Source organism: Furipterus horrens, unplaced genomic scaffold, assembly GCF_987537825.1.
Source record: "Furipterus horrens unplaced genomic scaffold, mFurHor1.1.pri manual_scaffold_10, whole genome shotgun sequence".
Taxonomy (NCBI): Eukaryota; Metazoa; Chordata; class Mammalia; order Chiroptera; family Furipteridae; genus Furipterus; species Furipterus horrens.
Window position 1 is genome coordinate 39,697,567 of NW_028327180.1, and position 13,698 is coordinate 39,711,264.

Consider the following 13,698-nt stretch of genomic DNA (forward strand, 5'->3'; position numbering starts at 1 on the left):
TTGATGGCCAAACTGAAATGGCCTACACACACACACCTGAAAACACATACCAGGCTGGATCAGGGAGGTATGTGTGTGGCAACACACTTAGGGCCCCTGTGAATTGCTGGGAAGAGCAGAGCACGGCCTTGGATCTCATCCACCTGACAGTCTCCAGCAGAAGCTCTGAGTGGGTGCTGAGGAATGTGTTTTCACCTGGCTCCACTGCTCGCCTGCCACACCAAGGTGGTGACAACAGCCTCAGATGCCAGGTGACTCATGGTCATGGTGGCTCACAGTCACCAAGACCAGTTTCTTCAGGTGTGGCTACCAGCAGCACCTGGGCAGGACACGATCCTGGAACAGCTATTGGCACTGCAGACCAGCCCCTATCGTGGGCTAGTGATGGGCACCACGAGCCTGGGCCATGTATTAGATGCCAGTGTCCTGCCAGCCTTCATGCCCATAACTTCATCTATATCCCATCCAAAGTTAAGTCTTGGAAACCTGGAGCTGGAAGGAATCTCAGAATCACTGTCCAACTTCAGCACACAGATGAGAAAACCAATGGGGCCAAGGAGGAGGGAGCTGCCAGGGCCAGGTGGTCACCAGAGCAAACTGCTCCTGTCCCACAGCTGCTATCACCCTGCAATGAAGAGAGCAGGTGGGTCTTTCCTTTCTAAGGACGCACATTCATGCCTTGCACACACACGCTCATCAACAGCACCTCTCATGCCTCAGTGATGGGAGAGCGTTCAGACTTCAAGGTGCCCAGGACACATCTCAGGCCACAGACAAAGAAGGGCAGTTCTCAAGGGTCCTTTGTCCTTCCCTGAGGCCCTAATTCATTCTACCTCGCCTCCCCACCCCAAACAAACCCCATCCCTGAACACTAACTTGCCATCACATCAGCGCTGGCCACGGTGACCGAGTTAGAAGAGCAGCATGAGCCTGGTGTCCAGTAGGAACTTGGGGAGTCACTATTTGTTGAGATAAATAAGCACCTGTGTACAGACCCCACCATCCACCAGATCACTCTCAGGTATGTTAGTAACAAGCCAAAACAAGGGTGTGCAATCCCTGTTAAATTACCAATGACATTTTTCCAGAATTAGAACTAATCCTAAAATATCACACACACACACACACACACACACACACAAAACCCACATGGCCAAAAATTTTTTGAGAAAAAACAAAGCAGAAGGTATCATGCTCCCTGATATCCCTACACAATGAAGCTACAATAATCAGAAGTATGGTGCTGGCACAGAAACAGACACATAGGTGAATAGAACAGAATGGAGAGGCCAGAAATAAATTCTCGCTTATATGATCAATTATTCTATGATAAAGGAGGCAATGATATACAGGGTGGGGCAAAAGTAGGTTTACAGTTGCTTATATGGAAAATAATACAATAATTAATAAATAATAATACAAAAATAAACTGTGTTTCACATACTCAACCCTGTATAATGGGGTAAAGACAATTCCTTCAAAAAATAGTGTTGGGAAAACTGGACAGATACATGCAAAAGAAAACAGAAAAAGAAACTGGACCACCTTCTTACACCATACATAAAAATAAATTCAAAATAAATTAAAGACTTAAGTGTAAGACCCGAAACCACAAAACTTCTAGAAGAAAACATAGGCAGTAAACATTCTGACAGTGCCCTTAGCAATATCTTTTTGGATATGTTTACTTACGCAAGGGCAACAAAGAAAAAAACAAATGGGATTACATCAAACTAAAAAGACTTTGGAAGGGGAAGAAAATAATCAACAAAACAAAAAGATAACCCATTAAATGGGAGAAAATATTCACAAATGATAAGGAGTCAATGTCCAAAATATATAAAGAACTCATACAACCTAACACCAAAAAATACCAAATAATCCGATTAAAAATGGGCAGAGGACCTAAATAGGCAATTCTCCCAAGAGGACATAGAAACAGCCAACACATATAAAAAGATGCTTAACATCACTAATCATCAGAGAAATACAAATTAAAACTATAATGAGACACCATCTCACACCTGTCAGAATGGCAATCATCAATAAATCAACAAATAACAAGTATCGGCGAGGATGTGGAGACAAAGAGAACCCTCGTGCACTGTTGATAGGATTGTAAATTGGTGCAGCCACAATGGAAAACACTGTGGAGGTTCCTCAGAAAATTAAAAATAAAACTGCCATAAAACTCAGCAATTCCACTTCTGGGTATTTATTTATCCAAAGAAACCAGAAATATTAAATTGAAAAGATATATGCACCTCTATGTTCATTGCAGCATTACTAGTAATAACCAAGATATGGAAGCAACCTAGATGTCCATCTATAGATGACTGGATAAAGAAGATGTGGGGCACCTATACAATGAACTATTACTAAGCCATAAAAAAGAACAAAATCTTGTCATTTGTGACATGAATAGAACCAAAGGGTATTATGCTAAGTGAAATAAGTTGGATAGAGAAAGACAAATACCACGTGATTTCACTTATATGTAGAATCTAAAAAAACAAAACAAATAAACAAAACAAAACAAAAACAGACCCACAGATGTAGAGAATAAGTTGACAGTTGCCAAAGAGGAAGAAAGGTGGGGGAAGGGAATAATTCTTAAAACAAATAAACAAACAAACAAAAAAACACAAAACATTAAACAACATGACATTGAAACAACACAAAAATCTGAAAGAGGTCAGCTGTCTGACATGGATCTCACCAGCTAAGACCAGGGTCAGCGGGGCTATGTTCATTTCTGGGGCTTTCATTTAAAAAAGAAAAGAAAAACGATTTTATTTATTTAATTTTAGAGAGAGGGGAAGGGAAGGAGAAAGAGAGGGAGAGAAACATCAATGTATGAGTATCGATTTATTGTCTCTCATGTGCCTCCAACCAGGGAGCTGGCCTGCAACCTGGGCATGTGCCCTGAGGGGTGACCAAATGAGCATTGACCTTTCAGTTTGCAGGCCAGTACTCAATCCACTGAACCACACCAGCCAGGGCCATTTCTGGGGCTTCTAGGGATCTCCATACCTTTTCTGGCTTCTAGAGGCCACCCATATTCCTCGGTTTTTGACCCTTTCCTCTGTTTTCAAAGCCAGCAAAGGCGTTGTGCTGCCTCCTCTCTGGTTCTCTCTTCCAGTCACATCTCCCTCTGACCACAGCAAGAAAAGGTTTGACTTTTAAGAGTCCTTATGATCAGATCCAGAATGCTCTCTCCATCTCCAGGTCCATACTCTTAACCCATCAGCAAAATCCCTTTACTAAATAAGGTAACATATCCACAGGGAAGGGGGGTGGTGTTCTACCTGCCACAGGAACTAGCAACTCTTGTTATTCATAGTGGTTCTGTTCTATAAAGTCACCACAAACACTGAATTAGCAAATACTGAACCACTGCTCCTGGAGAGAATACTGGGTTAAGGTTATAGAACCTTGTGTTATGTGTATTTCTATTTAGAGACACTTTGTTTAATATACATTGTTGCTTCATTAACATTGAACTCAGCCAATAGCACTGTAACTCATGCCTGAATAAAGCCTCTTTAATACATGTATCTTCTCTGTAAGGAATAGCACAGCCTTCTTACAATTACAGACCCTAGACAGCACTTCAGTTCTACGCTTGGGGCCAATTTAAACAGTGAAAACACCCACATAAAGCACGGAAGTACAAAAAACGCACCACTACATAAACAGTGAAAAGGACATTGGTTTACAGTACAAGAGCTAAAACAAGAAGGCAGAGCTTGTTAGGAAACTTTTTCCTTGTCCCCTGCTCTGCACATGTCTGTGAAAGTGCCACAAGCATTGATTTAGGGGTTAGAAAAAATTTCAGCAAGCAGGTGAAACTGCAAATACAGAATCTACAAACAATAAGGATCAACTGTATATCCCAGCTTCAGATGATGGCCAGGTGCTATCTATGAGCTTAGTCTCACTGTAGAGACCAAAACAGAAAATACAGGTTGAGGAATTGACAGGCTGGTGAAGAAATTAATTCTATGAGGAGGACATGGGGCAGAAACAGGGTTCTGGGTGCTGGCAGCAGCTGTGGGCTTCCCTGGATTGATCTACAGTGGGCTTCCCTGGATTGATCTACAGTCTGGACCACACTGAGCTAACACTGAGCTCCTGCTCCACACATGCCACTTCTTGGCCAAGGCCCCTGGGCAGATGAAGCCCAGTAGAGCACAGTTGAAATATCATCCTTTATGAGGGCTCAAACACATGACCCCTGCCAGCTTTGAGTCCATGCAAATTGAATAGGTTGGTTTTTTCCAGGCTGGTACCACTGAAAACCTATATGGTTACATTAAACAAGGTTTGACTCAAAAGAAACTCTTGGACATGGGCCTAAAGGGACATCTACAAAATTGCTCACTGCCACACTGTTGAAAGAGCAAAAACTTAGAAACACCCTACATACCCACTGGCAGGGAGATGGATAAAAGCACTGTGGAATAGTCGCACTAAGGGAGCTATTTGCCTTGTGGAAATAAACTAGAGTCACGGGCATCAGTGTAAACAAAACAAATAGTATTGAGCAAAGAAAGCAGGTTATACACAAAAACAACCACATGAGACCATTTACATGAGATACAAACTTACAAAACAATACTGTGCATTTTTTAGTGAAAATCCCATATGTAGTGAAGATATAAAGTACTCTTAACTGTACTGCTGTTTATTTAAGTTCTGGTGGGCACTTGGCTATCGGCTGATCATTCTTTGTATCTCTTTCAACATCTAAAACACTTTATAATGCAAATTTAAGGTGCCTAGAAAGGGATGTGTCCCTTATTGGTGCTGACTTCCTTGTGGGCCTGGTGAATGCACTGTGAACTAGCTAATGGAATCTCCTCGTGGAAGGGCATCTCATCTCCTACAGGTTCTCCTGTGAGGACTCCTGGACCCAGACTGGGAGAAAGGTCCTCCTCCTCCCCACTCTCCTGAACAAGAATACTTTCCTTCTGGGCCCCACATATTCCCCTTCCCACTTAGGACTCCCAAACGCACCAATCCTGAGGTGGTGGAGGGACTCTATTAAACAGAAGGGCCACTGGTGCCTTCTGCCCACCCAGTGCTGAGGCTGAAGGGAATGGGGTGCTAGGGACAAAGTGGGGAGCCTGCTGTGAGATCTGGGGCTTAAAAAGAACACTCAGCTGCTCTTGAGCCTGCTGGAAAGAAAGGAATTGATTAGGAACCTTCCAGACAGAAACACATGAGACTTCTCCACAGTGAAGTAAACATGTCAGAGCTAGGAGAAAAAGATGATCTCTGTTTTGATGTCCTGGGCCTCAAAGCCAGTCTCTGTGGGGGCATCACATACATACATGTATGGACCCTGCCCAGACACCCAGTCTACAATCAATGAGAGGCTGCAGCAACTCAAAACTCCTCGAGAGTGAAATGCTGATTCTATGGGCAGCAAGAAGCAAGAGATTAATGCAGAGCAAGGACTCTCCACCTCTGCAGAGAGGGGACAATGCTAGGCCAGGCAGGTAAAGGATGGAAAAATCCTCTCCTCACTCTCTTTGCCTCTTCTGAACTACAAAGGTGGGCCTAAGGCTGGGGCTGCCCACCTGCGTGTCTTCAGATAATCACAGCTCTGATGAGCTGAGCTGTCAGGGTGATGGACGCCTTCCCATCTGCTCAAGGCAGCCAAGGGGCAGCATCCTGGGGAGCCGGGTGGCAGGGGACAATGAGGGGCCTTGGGGGTGGAAGGGGGCAGGAGGTTCCAGGTTCCTTCCCAAGGGGCTTTCTAAGGACACAAGTCTCCTCTCACTCCTGGGGCTGAGGCCCAAAATGACAGTAGAAAAATCACTGATCAACTGTTCCACTTTACAGAATATAGGCTGAACTGAGGTGTACTGGTGAAAGATATCTGAATTATCAGCCAAGGTGGGGACTAACAATATTAACTGAACTGTGCCACTTAACACATTGCGTACAGGTGGCAAGAATTCTCGTCATTTCTAAAAGGCATTTAAATACCCCGGTACGCAATGTGTTAATAGCATGTCCATCCTAATCCCACAGCTCTCTCTTCTGAGCCTTAATTCAAATCTGCAGGATTTCCTGATTCTCCATGAAGACTATGAGGGGAATAGTTGTGAGTGCCAAGAGAAGAAAGATAAAAAAGGTATGCAGATGATGTATTATAGAATTGCACACCTGAAACCTATATAATTTTATTAACCAATGCACTCCAATAAACTCAATAAAAAGTAAAAAAGAGAAAGAAAGGTACATATTGATTATATGAATGACTAGGTGTCAGAAAAGGGATGGTTCTTCTGGAACATAAATCCATATGCAGACTGATCTACAGCAATCGAACTTGAACTCCTAAGTTAATTACCATGGCAACAATGTGATTGCATTTTGATTATTCTTAAAAAAAAAAAAAAAAAAGGAGGAGGAAGGTAACATTGTTTACAGGGGATCATGTTCTCCAAAACTCTCAAAACTCCTTGCTCTGGTTTCAACAACTCTTTTAACAAGAGGGAACAGATCCCTGGCTCAGAGGTAAGATATCCAGTAAAATCGATTGTCTTGCTTTGTTTCAGTTCTATTTGGTGGTTTGGTTAATATAACGTTATAGCAAGGAATAACATCAAGATCCCTTTAAAGTAAATTTAAAAAGCGAGTCAATATAAAAGGGGGAAGATGCAGAGAAGGTGGCAGAGTGAGTTGGGGTTCTAGCATGTAATCAGGGTGAAGACAGGGAAGGGTGGGGGCCGGTGTGTAAGGAGGCTAACTTCCGGTGCTCTGGGCCTGGGAGCGTTTTGCATTTCAGGTACCTTTGGGATGGTCCCAGGTTTAGGGTGTAGTTGGGAGTGACTGGAGATGTAGATCTGGAGGACAAGATGCATGAGAGATGGTGTGTACCAGGGAGGTGAGAAGGGAGGGAGGAGAGAGAATGAAAAGGCCACAGAGAGCGTCAACTGCGACAAGAGGGGAAGGTGGGAGAGAAGGGAAAAAGAAGAGATGAGCAGAAACAGTGGGCAGCTATGGATGCCAGGGATGGCAAAAATGACTAAGACTAAAGCTGGGAAGTCCAGTGGGCCTCAGGAGCAGGCTTCCGGAGGCCAGGGAGCGGTCTAGCAGAAGGTTAGAGCCCAGCAAACTCCATCTCTGAGCAGACCAGGCACCTCCAAGTAAGTTTGGGTTTGGTCTTGGGGTCTGGGTAATAGAAACTGCCCGAGACACAGGTCAGGCCCTTCTGGCCCAGCCAAGTACGGATCCCCCTCAACCATAGCCCCTGGAGGCAGGCAGATCCTAAACCAAAGAGACAACCTCTGAGTTTTGATTTTTTTATTTTTTCAAACTAGTTGGACATTTTCCAAATGGAGCCCTCCAAGGCCTCAATGGCCTCACCAACCACCCCACTTCCCTGGGGTTCTGCCAGGGCCTCAGGAGAAGTCAGGAGGGGGCTTGTGCTGAACCACCCCCAGGGACACTGCCAGAAAATCCCACTCTAAGAAGGAGCCCACCATTTCTTTAAAATACTTTATTTATTTTTAGATAGAGGGAAAAGGAGGGAGAAAGAGAGGGAGAGAAACATCAACATGGAAGCGAAACATCGATCGGCTGCCTCTTGCACGCCCCCAAATGGGTACCTGGCCTGCAACCCAGGCACGTGCCCTGATTGGGAATCGAACCGGTGACCTTTTGGTTCGCAGACCAGCACTCAATCCACTGAGCCACACCAGTCAGGGTGGAGCCCACCATTTCTGATGACATGGCCAGCAAGCCAAAACCCAGGGGCTCATTCAGGTGCTGGCCTCTGACTAGAAGAAAAGCACATCTGATGCTAGAACATACTTGACATGTGGCATGCAGGTGGCAGACCAGAGCACCAGATGCTCAGAGGTTGGAGAAGTGGGTGGTCAGGGAGATGGCAAGGATAAAGGAAGATGCACAGAGGGCTTCAAAGGGCAACCAGGAAGTGAAGAGAGACCCCGAGTACTGGGAAAGGAGAGGAGCACTGCCTTCAACAGAAGAAGGGGGCAAGGTGCAGGTAGCTGGGCGGGGCCTGAGCAGACCGGTAGGACTGGATTGTGGAGCTAGAAGGGGATGAGTGGGGATTGAAACCAGGACCAGGGTGAGGGCTCTGGAAGGTCCTGAATGCCACGTTGAAGCTCAAACTGCACGGAGGTCAGCCGGGGACATCCTTCTTCCCATGCGTCCCAGCCCTCTGCTTTCTCCAGGCCTGCCGACGCGACTGCTCCCACTTTAGCACTCTCCCAACCCATGCTACAGCACTTGCTCACTCACGTGTGGGGCAAATATCCCTCCAGTATTTACTGAGTTCCTGGGCCAGGCTCAACACTGGGCACAGAGCAGTGGACAGAAAACACAGTCACTGCCTTCAAAGAGCTTACAATCCAGCAACAAAGACAACAGAATAGTCACTAAAGTCAACCTCAGTCCTCTTGCTACACAGGAGTCCATGAAACTGGGAGATGGGGGATCTGAGGGATCAGAGGTCCTGGAAGATGCTTTGTGAAAAGGCTGGAGGGATACAAAGAGGATGAACTCATATTTACCAGGCCAAGGGAAGCAGAGTTGCCTGGCACAGGGATGGCATCTCACATCGTTGGGCCATGCCAACATCTCCTGTGACAACAAGCACTGCCGAGACCATGGCAGCTGAGTCAGGCTGGCTGTCTCATACACTGGGCATGATGCCCACCAGAGGCGTTTATGCCCAGGTGTGGAAATCCCAGCAGCCAGGCAGCAGCCCGTTCCAAAGCAGGCAGGGGGCAGATGCTGAGTCAGATCCTCCAGAGGAAACTGCACTATTCGGAGGAAATCACACAGCTTATTTTCCTGCTGTGGCTAGGAGTCTCCACTTGACCCCAGTCTCGGAACCCAGTCAGCAGGTTTTTCTAGGAGCAAGTAGAGCGGAAAAGGAAGATGAAGCTGTCTTTTAGGAAGTGGTTGCCAAATCCAGCCCTGTGAAAGGTGAGGGAGGGAGAGGGGTGGGGAGAGAAAAAGGGAGGGAGGGAAGAAGGAAGGAAGGGGATGAGGAGGGAGAGGAAGGAAGCCAGCTGCTGTCACATTCTGACACATTCTTCCATCCAGTTTTCCAGGGACAGCCTTGAAAAAGAACCCAAACAGACCGCCCCTAACACTTCACCAGGCACATTAAAAAGCCATCAAGGCTTGAGCACAGGGTGTAGAATCTCCTCAATGGGCTCCTAACCCAGACAAAAAGGCCAGTGGCTTGAAAGTTTCAGCATCAAACCCTCCCTCTAAAGCTCAGAAACCTCACCCCACCTTGGAACTCAGAAACAATCTGACTTTCCTCCCCACCACTCTCCCACCCAGCCTCCCCCAACAGTGCCAAAACAAGCAGTTGCCTCTGAAATCCTAAAGAGGAAGTTGGCTGCACAACCTAAATTAAAAACCAAGTTTCCCCAGATTGGATCAATTCCAAAATATTGGCAGCTCAGGAAAGAAGGGCTGAGATATGGATCAGGGCAGAGCTAACTGGCCTACGCCTTTGAACCAAAGGCCGGAGACAAACAAGCCAGCAGTAAATGGCAGGCCTGGTCACAACCTGCAAGTTCTTTCTCTGAGGAAAAAGCAAACAGATGCACATGTGGAAAGCAGTACATACGGGTGAGCTCAGTCTCCAAAATGCACTAAGTGCTCAGATGTTGGTTCCAGTGAAGGGAAGGCTGGGTGGAGAGGTGGGTGGGACAGCAGGATTTTGCTTGGCTCGTTGCTAAATCTCTGATAATTCTGGGGTCTCAAAAATGTGACAGCCCCCAATTTCTTAAACTGAACATGGAGAGACTGTGAAACCCCTAACCTCACAGACTGTTATTAAGTGGCACATGGAATATAATTAAGTATCCTGTGGCTTTGCCTTAAAACACACCCAGATAAGCAGGGCGATTACATTCCTCAGCACTTGAACTGTCCCCCTCCCCCACCCCCCCTTGAACTTGTCTTTAATTCACAGTATTCTAAGTCAGAGGTGAACTTCTGGCCTCATATTCAGCAGTCACAGTGAAGGAATCAGAATGTGTTGATCCCTTAGTCCCCCTTAGTCCTGGTCTGTTAATAACAAGAATGCACAGGATGCTGCATGGTGACAAAGTGCCTTTGTGATTGTGAAGAGTGGATCCTGCAAAGGCAGTCAGGTTAATCTGCTTTTACATACAGACCTGGGAAGTGGGGGTTGTGGAGTGGGGGTTGGGTTTAAAGAGCTCTCCCCTCCCCCATCCTTTAGGGAAGAACAGCCTCAAACCTCTTCTGCAGCTAAAACACAGGGCAGTTACTCCACCCAGGCAGTCGGGGGAGTGGCCTGTCCTGTCCACTAATGGAGCGGGACAAGAACGTCTTTACCCAGGGTCCCAAGGGTTTTCTTATGGATCAAGTCAGCAGGGTGGCTTCCTGGAAGGGTAGAATTAACCCAGTTCCAATCATACATTGACATCCCAACGGCCAAAACACTTCCCATGTCTGCTGCCCAGGGAAAGATGGTCTTCCAGACTTGAGCTCAAGGACCCCACTCTCCAGACCTTGTCTGTCATCTGTCATTAACAGTCCACCATTCCACACTTTTATTCATGTTGAGGTGAAGGGGTTACAAGTTCCAGATTTTCATATCTCAAGATCATTCATGTTTATTACTTACAGGCCAAGTACTTTGTTAAGAAATCAAAAGTACGATTCCACAAACTGAGGTTTAAAAAATAGATCAGTGCAGGTGGTATCTGCAGACATTCCAAACTCTAGCCACATTGCCCAGAAACACTCTTAACAGTTTGGGGTCATAGGTCCTCCAACCCTCTCTCCACCCCATGCATCTCACAGGAAGTTCGATGTTTCCTTTGAGGCACAAACAGGGGTGGGAGGGCCAACAAACTTCAAAGCTATAGGATATGGTGGTTGTGAATTTTCCTCCTAGCTCAGAGGGGACCAGTCCTTCAGTTCAAACTCTCTCCCTCTTTTCAGGCAAAAATATAATAATAATAAAAGGACAGGCCAGCATTCCAGCCAGCTGCCAGCTCTATCCCTAGTTACACTCTCAAATCTCCACACTACGAGGCCACAAGAGTTATCAGAAAACCAGTTAGCAGTTTAGGTCTGGAAATTAAGAACACAGGACAATGAAAAGTGACCTTTTATGTCTGGACCTCACTAGTAAGGTTCCTTTACCTCCTTAGTTCCCCAGAAATATGCATATAAAAGCATCTTCCCCAATTCTAGTCTAGCTTAAGTACCAAATAGCTACTGAGGGAGTGGGCCTTACACAGGGAGGCCAGAGGGGATCAAAACATGGCCCGAGACAGCTGCCTATTTCTTTTAAAGCTTTCCTCTAGATTCTTCAACTTTCCTCAGCCTAGGCACACACCCAGGCAGTAGCCAGTTAATAATAAGAAGTAAAAACTCACAAACTTCCCACTCATGCCCAAACTGATTTTATGCAAGACCTGAAAGTTTTCTTCTGAGAAGAAATAGCACAGAATTTGCCAACATACTGCCAGATACAGGTAGACCTTGGAATAATGCTAGTTCAGTTCCAGACCACCAAAATGAAGCCAGCACAATAAAGTCCTAATCTTTTTTGGGGGGGTGGGCGGGGCTTGTCTTCAATTTGTAAAAAACGCAACATCTATGAAGTGCAATGACACTGCTATGCCTCTCTGGTAACTGGTTTGTTACTAAGTATCATCAGTGAAATCAACTGCTAGAAATCAAGTTTCTCTATTCCTGTCAGGCACCCTAGCTCTCTCACACATCACTTGGCTTCTCTTTCTCAATTTAGAAACAACATTGTTACGAGTCTTTGAAATCAAGATGGTGTTCCAAGCCCGGACTGTTGTAGCTCAGTGGCTTGAGTACAGGCTTGAAAACTGAAAGGTCTCTGGTTCAGTTCCCACTCAGGGCATGTGCCTGGGTTACAAGCCAGGTCCCTAGATAGGGGTGTGCAAGGGGCAATGATTGATGTATCTCTTGCATAATGATGCTCCTCTCCCTTCCTTCCTTCCTCCCTTCCCCTCTCTCTAAAAAATAAACTTTACATAAATATATATATATATATATATATATATATATATATATATATATATATAATAGCAACCTCTTTCAGGCCCTGGTCAGGTAGTTCAGTTAATTAGAGTGTAATCTACACCACTGTCAGGACACATATAAGAACCAACCAATAAGGAACTATTATAAATAACCCATGCACATGGAAAACGGGGTGGGGAATGACTGTGGGAGAAGGGGTGGGCTGGGAGGCGGTGAGCGATGGGGGAAAAATGGGACAATTGTAATAGAAAAACAATAAAAATAAATTACAAAAAGAAAAAAACAAAAACAAAAAAGAATCAACCAATAAATGCATAAGTAAGTACAACAACAAATTGGTATTTCTCTTTCTCTACAAAAATAAAGAAACCTGTATCAAAGAAGGATTTCTCAATACGAGTGCTACTGACTGCTACTGACATTTGGGGGTCAGATAATTTTGATGTGGGGAGGGCTATGCTGTGCATTGCAGGGTGTTTAGCAATCATCCCTGACCTCTACCCACCTGATGTCAGTAGCTCCCTTTCCCCAAGTAGTGACAACAAAAACCTGTCTCAGACACTGTGAGTGTCCCCAGGAAGGTGCATGGGAGGAGATGAAAGAGAGCATGGTTAGTTACCCTGGCTAATACCAGATGCCAAAAGACACCCTGGGGTTCTAAAGATTTAAGAACTAGATGCTCAGTTTTATGTACATGTCCATCTGTGTATATGTGCTATCTGTATTTTTAAAAACTGGGAAAAACAGGCAGCTACCACAAGAATGGCCCTAACGGGATGTTTTTGGTATAATTGTCCTCACTCTTCTCAAATCTTAAAGCAGTGTTTCTCAACTTTGGAACTACTGACATTTGGGGCCAGGGAATTCTTGGTTGTGGGGGCTGCCCGACGCACTGTGGGGTGTTGAGCAGCATCTCTGGCCTCCCACCTGCTACATACCAGCTGCAATCCAAGTTGTGACAACCTAAACGTTTCCTGATGTCCCCTGGAGGGCGGAAGTGTCCCTAGTTAAAAAGCATTGCTGTACAGGAAGATAAATGTCACCAGATCTTTTTGTGTAAAAACGGGAATACATTTACCTTTAGGCCAGATAAGTGAGGCCAGTGGAGATCAACTGGTTTAAAGCATATATTGCCTGTTCACACTGAGAATTCGATATTATTACTACATTAATAAGAGATGTTACTCTTCAACAGGCAACCCCATTCTGAGGGCATAGAAGAGAATGAAAGGGGTTGTTCCTAAGATCAAGGAAGAAGCAACACAGAGAGACATGGACACAGCCAAGATGAACAATGGAAACGCTGGAGAACTATGGAAACTACTGCAGAAAAAAATGGAACACAGCCAGGGTGACTCTTGAGAGCGCAACTTAATGTGGAATTGACCAGGTCACCAAGATGACTACTCTGATTACAATGTGTCCACTTCAGCAATTCTTTGGGGCTGGGCCTTAGCTAATAAATTAATCCAAACCACTGGCTAATAGTGCATTGTGCTTTCCAGGTTACAAAGTGCTTCACACAGACCTGAATGCAGACCATCCTATTTCCCTGAGAGAAAAAGCTCTGGTGGCTGGCCTTAGAGGACCAGTTACTTCGGGATGGAATGTACCACCAGCATGGGCCCTGATAGCTGGGGA

General features: G+C 45.4%; 1 protein-coding gene and 1 long non-coding RNA gene across 3 annotated transcripts in view; one reads left to right on the top strand and one right to left on the bottom strand.

Annotated features, from left to right (window-relative positions):
* SH3GL1 (SH3 domain containing GRB2 like 1, endophilin A2) overlaps positions 1–13,698 on the bottom strand; it is a 32,126-nt gene that overhangs the window by 16,590 nt on the left and 1,838 nt on the right. The window lies entirely within an intron of this gene.
* LOC149999702 (uncharacterized) lies at positions 6,926–13,537 on the top strand. The gene is made up of 2 exons (XR_016513502.1): positions 6,926–7,163; positions 13,253–13,537. It is a non-coding gene; the product is annotated as an uncharacterized LOC149999702 (long non-coding RNA).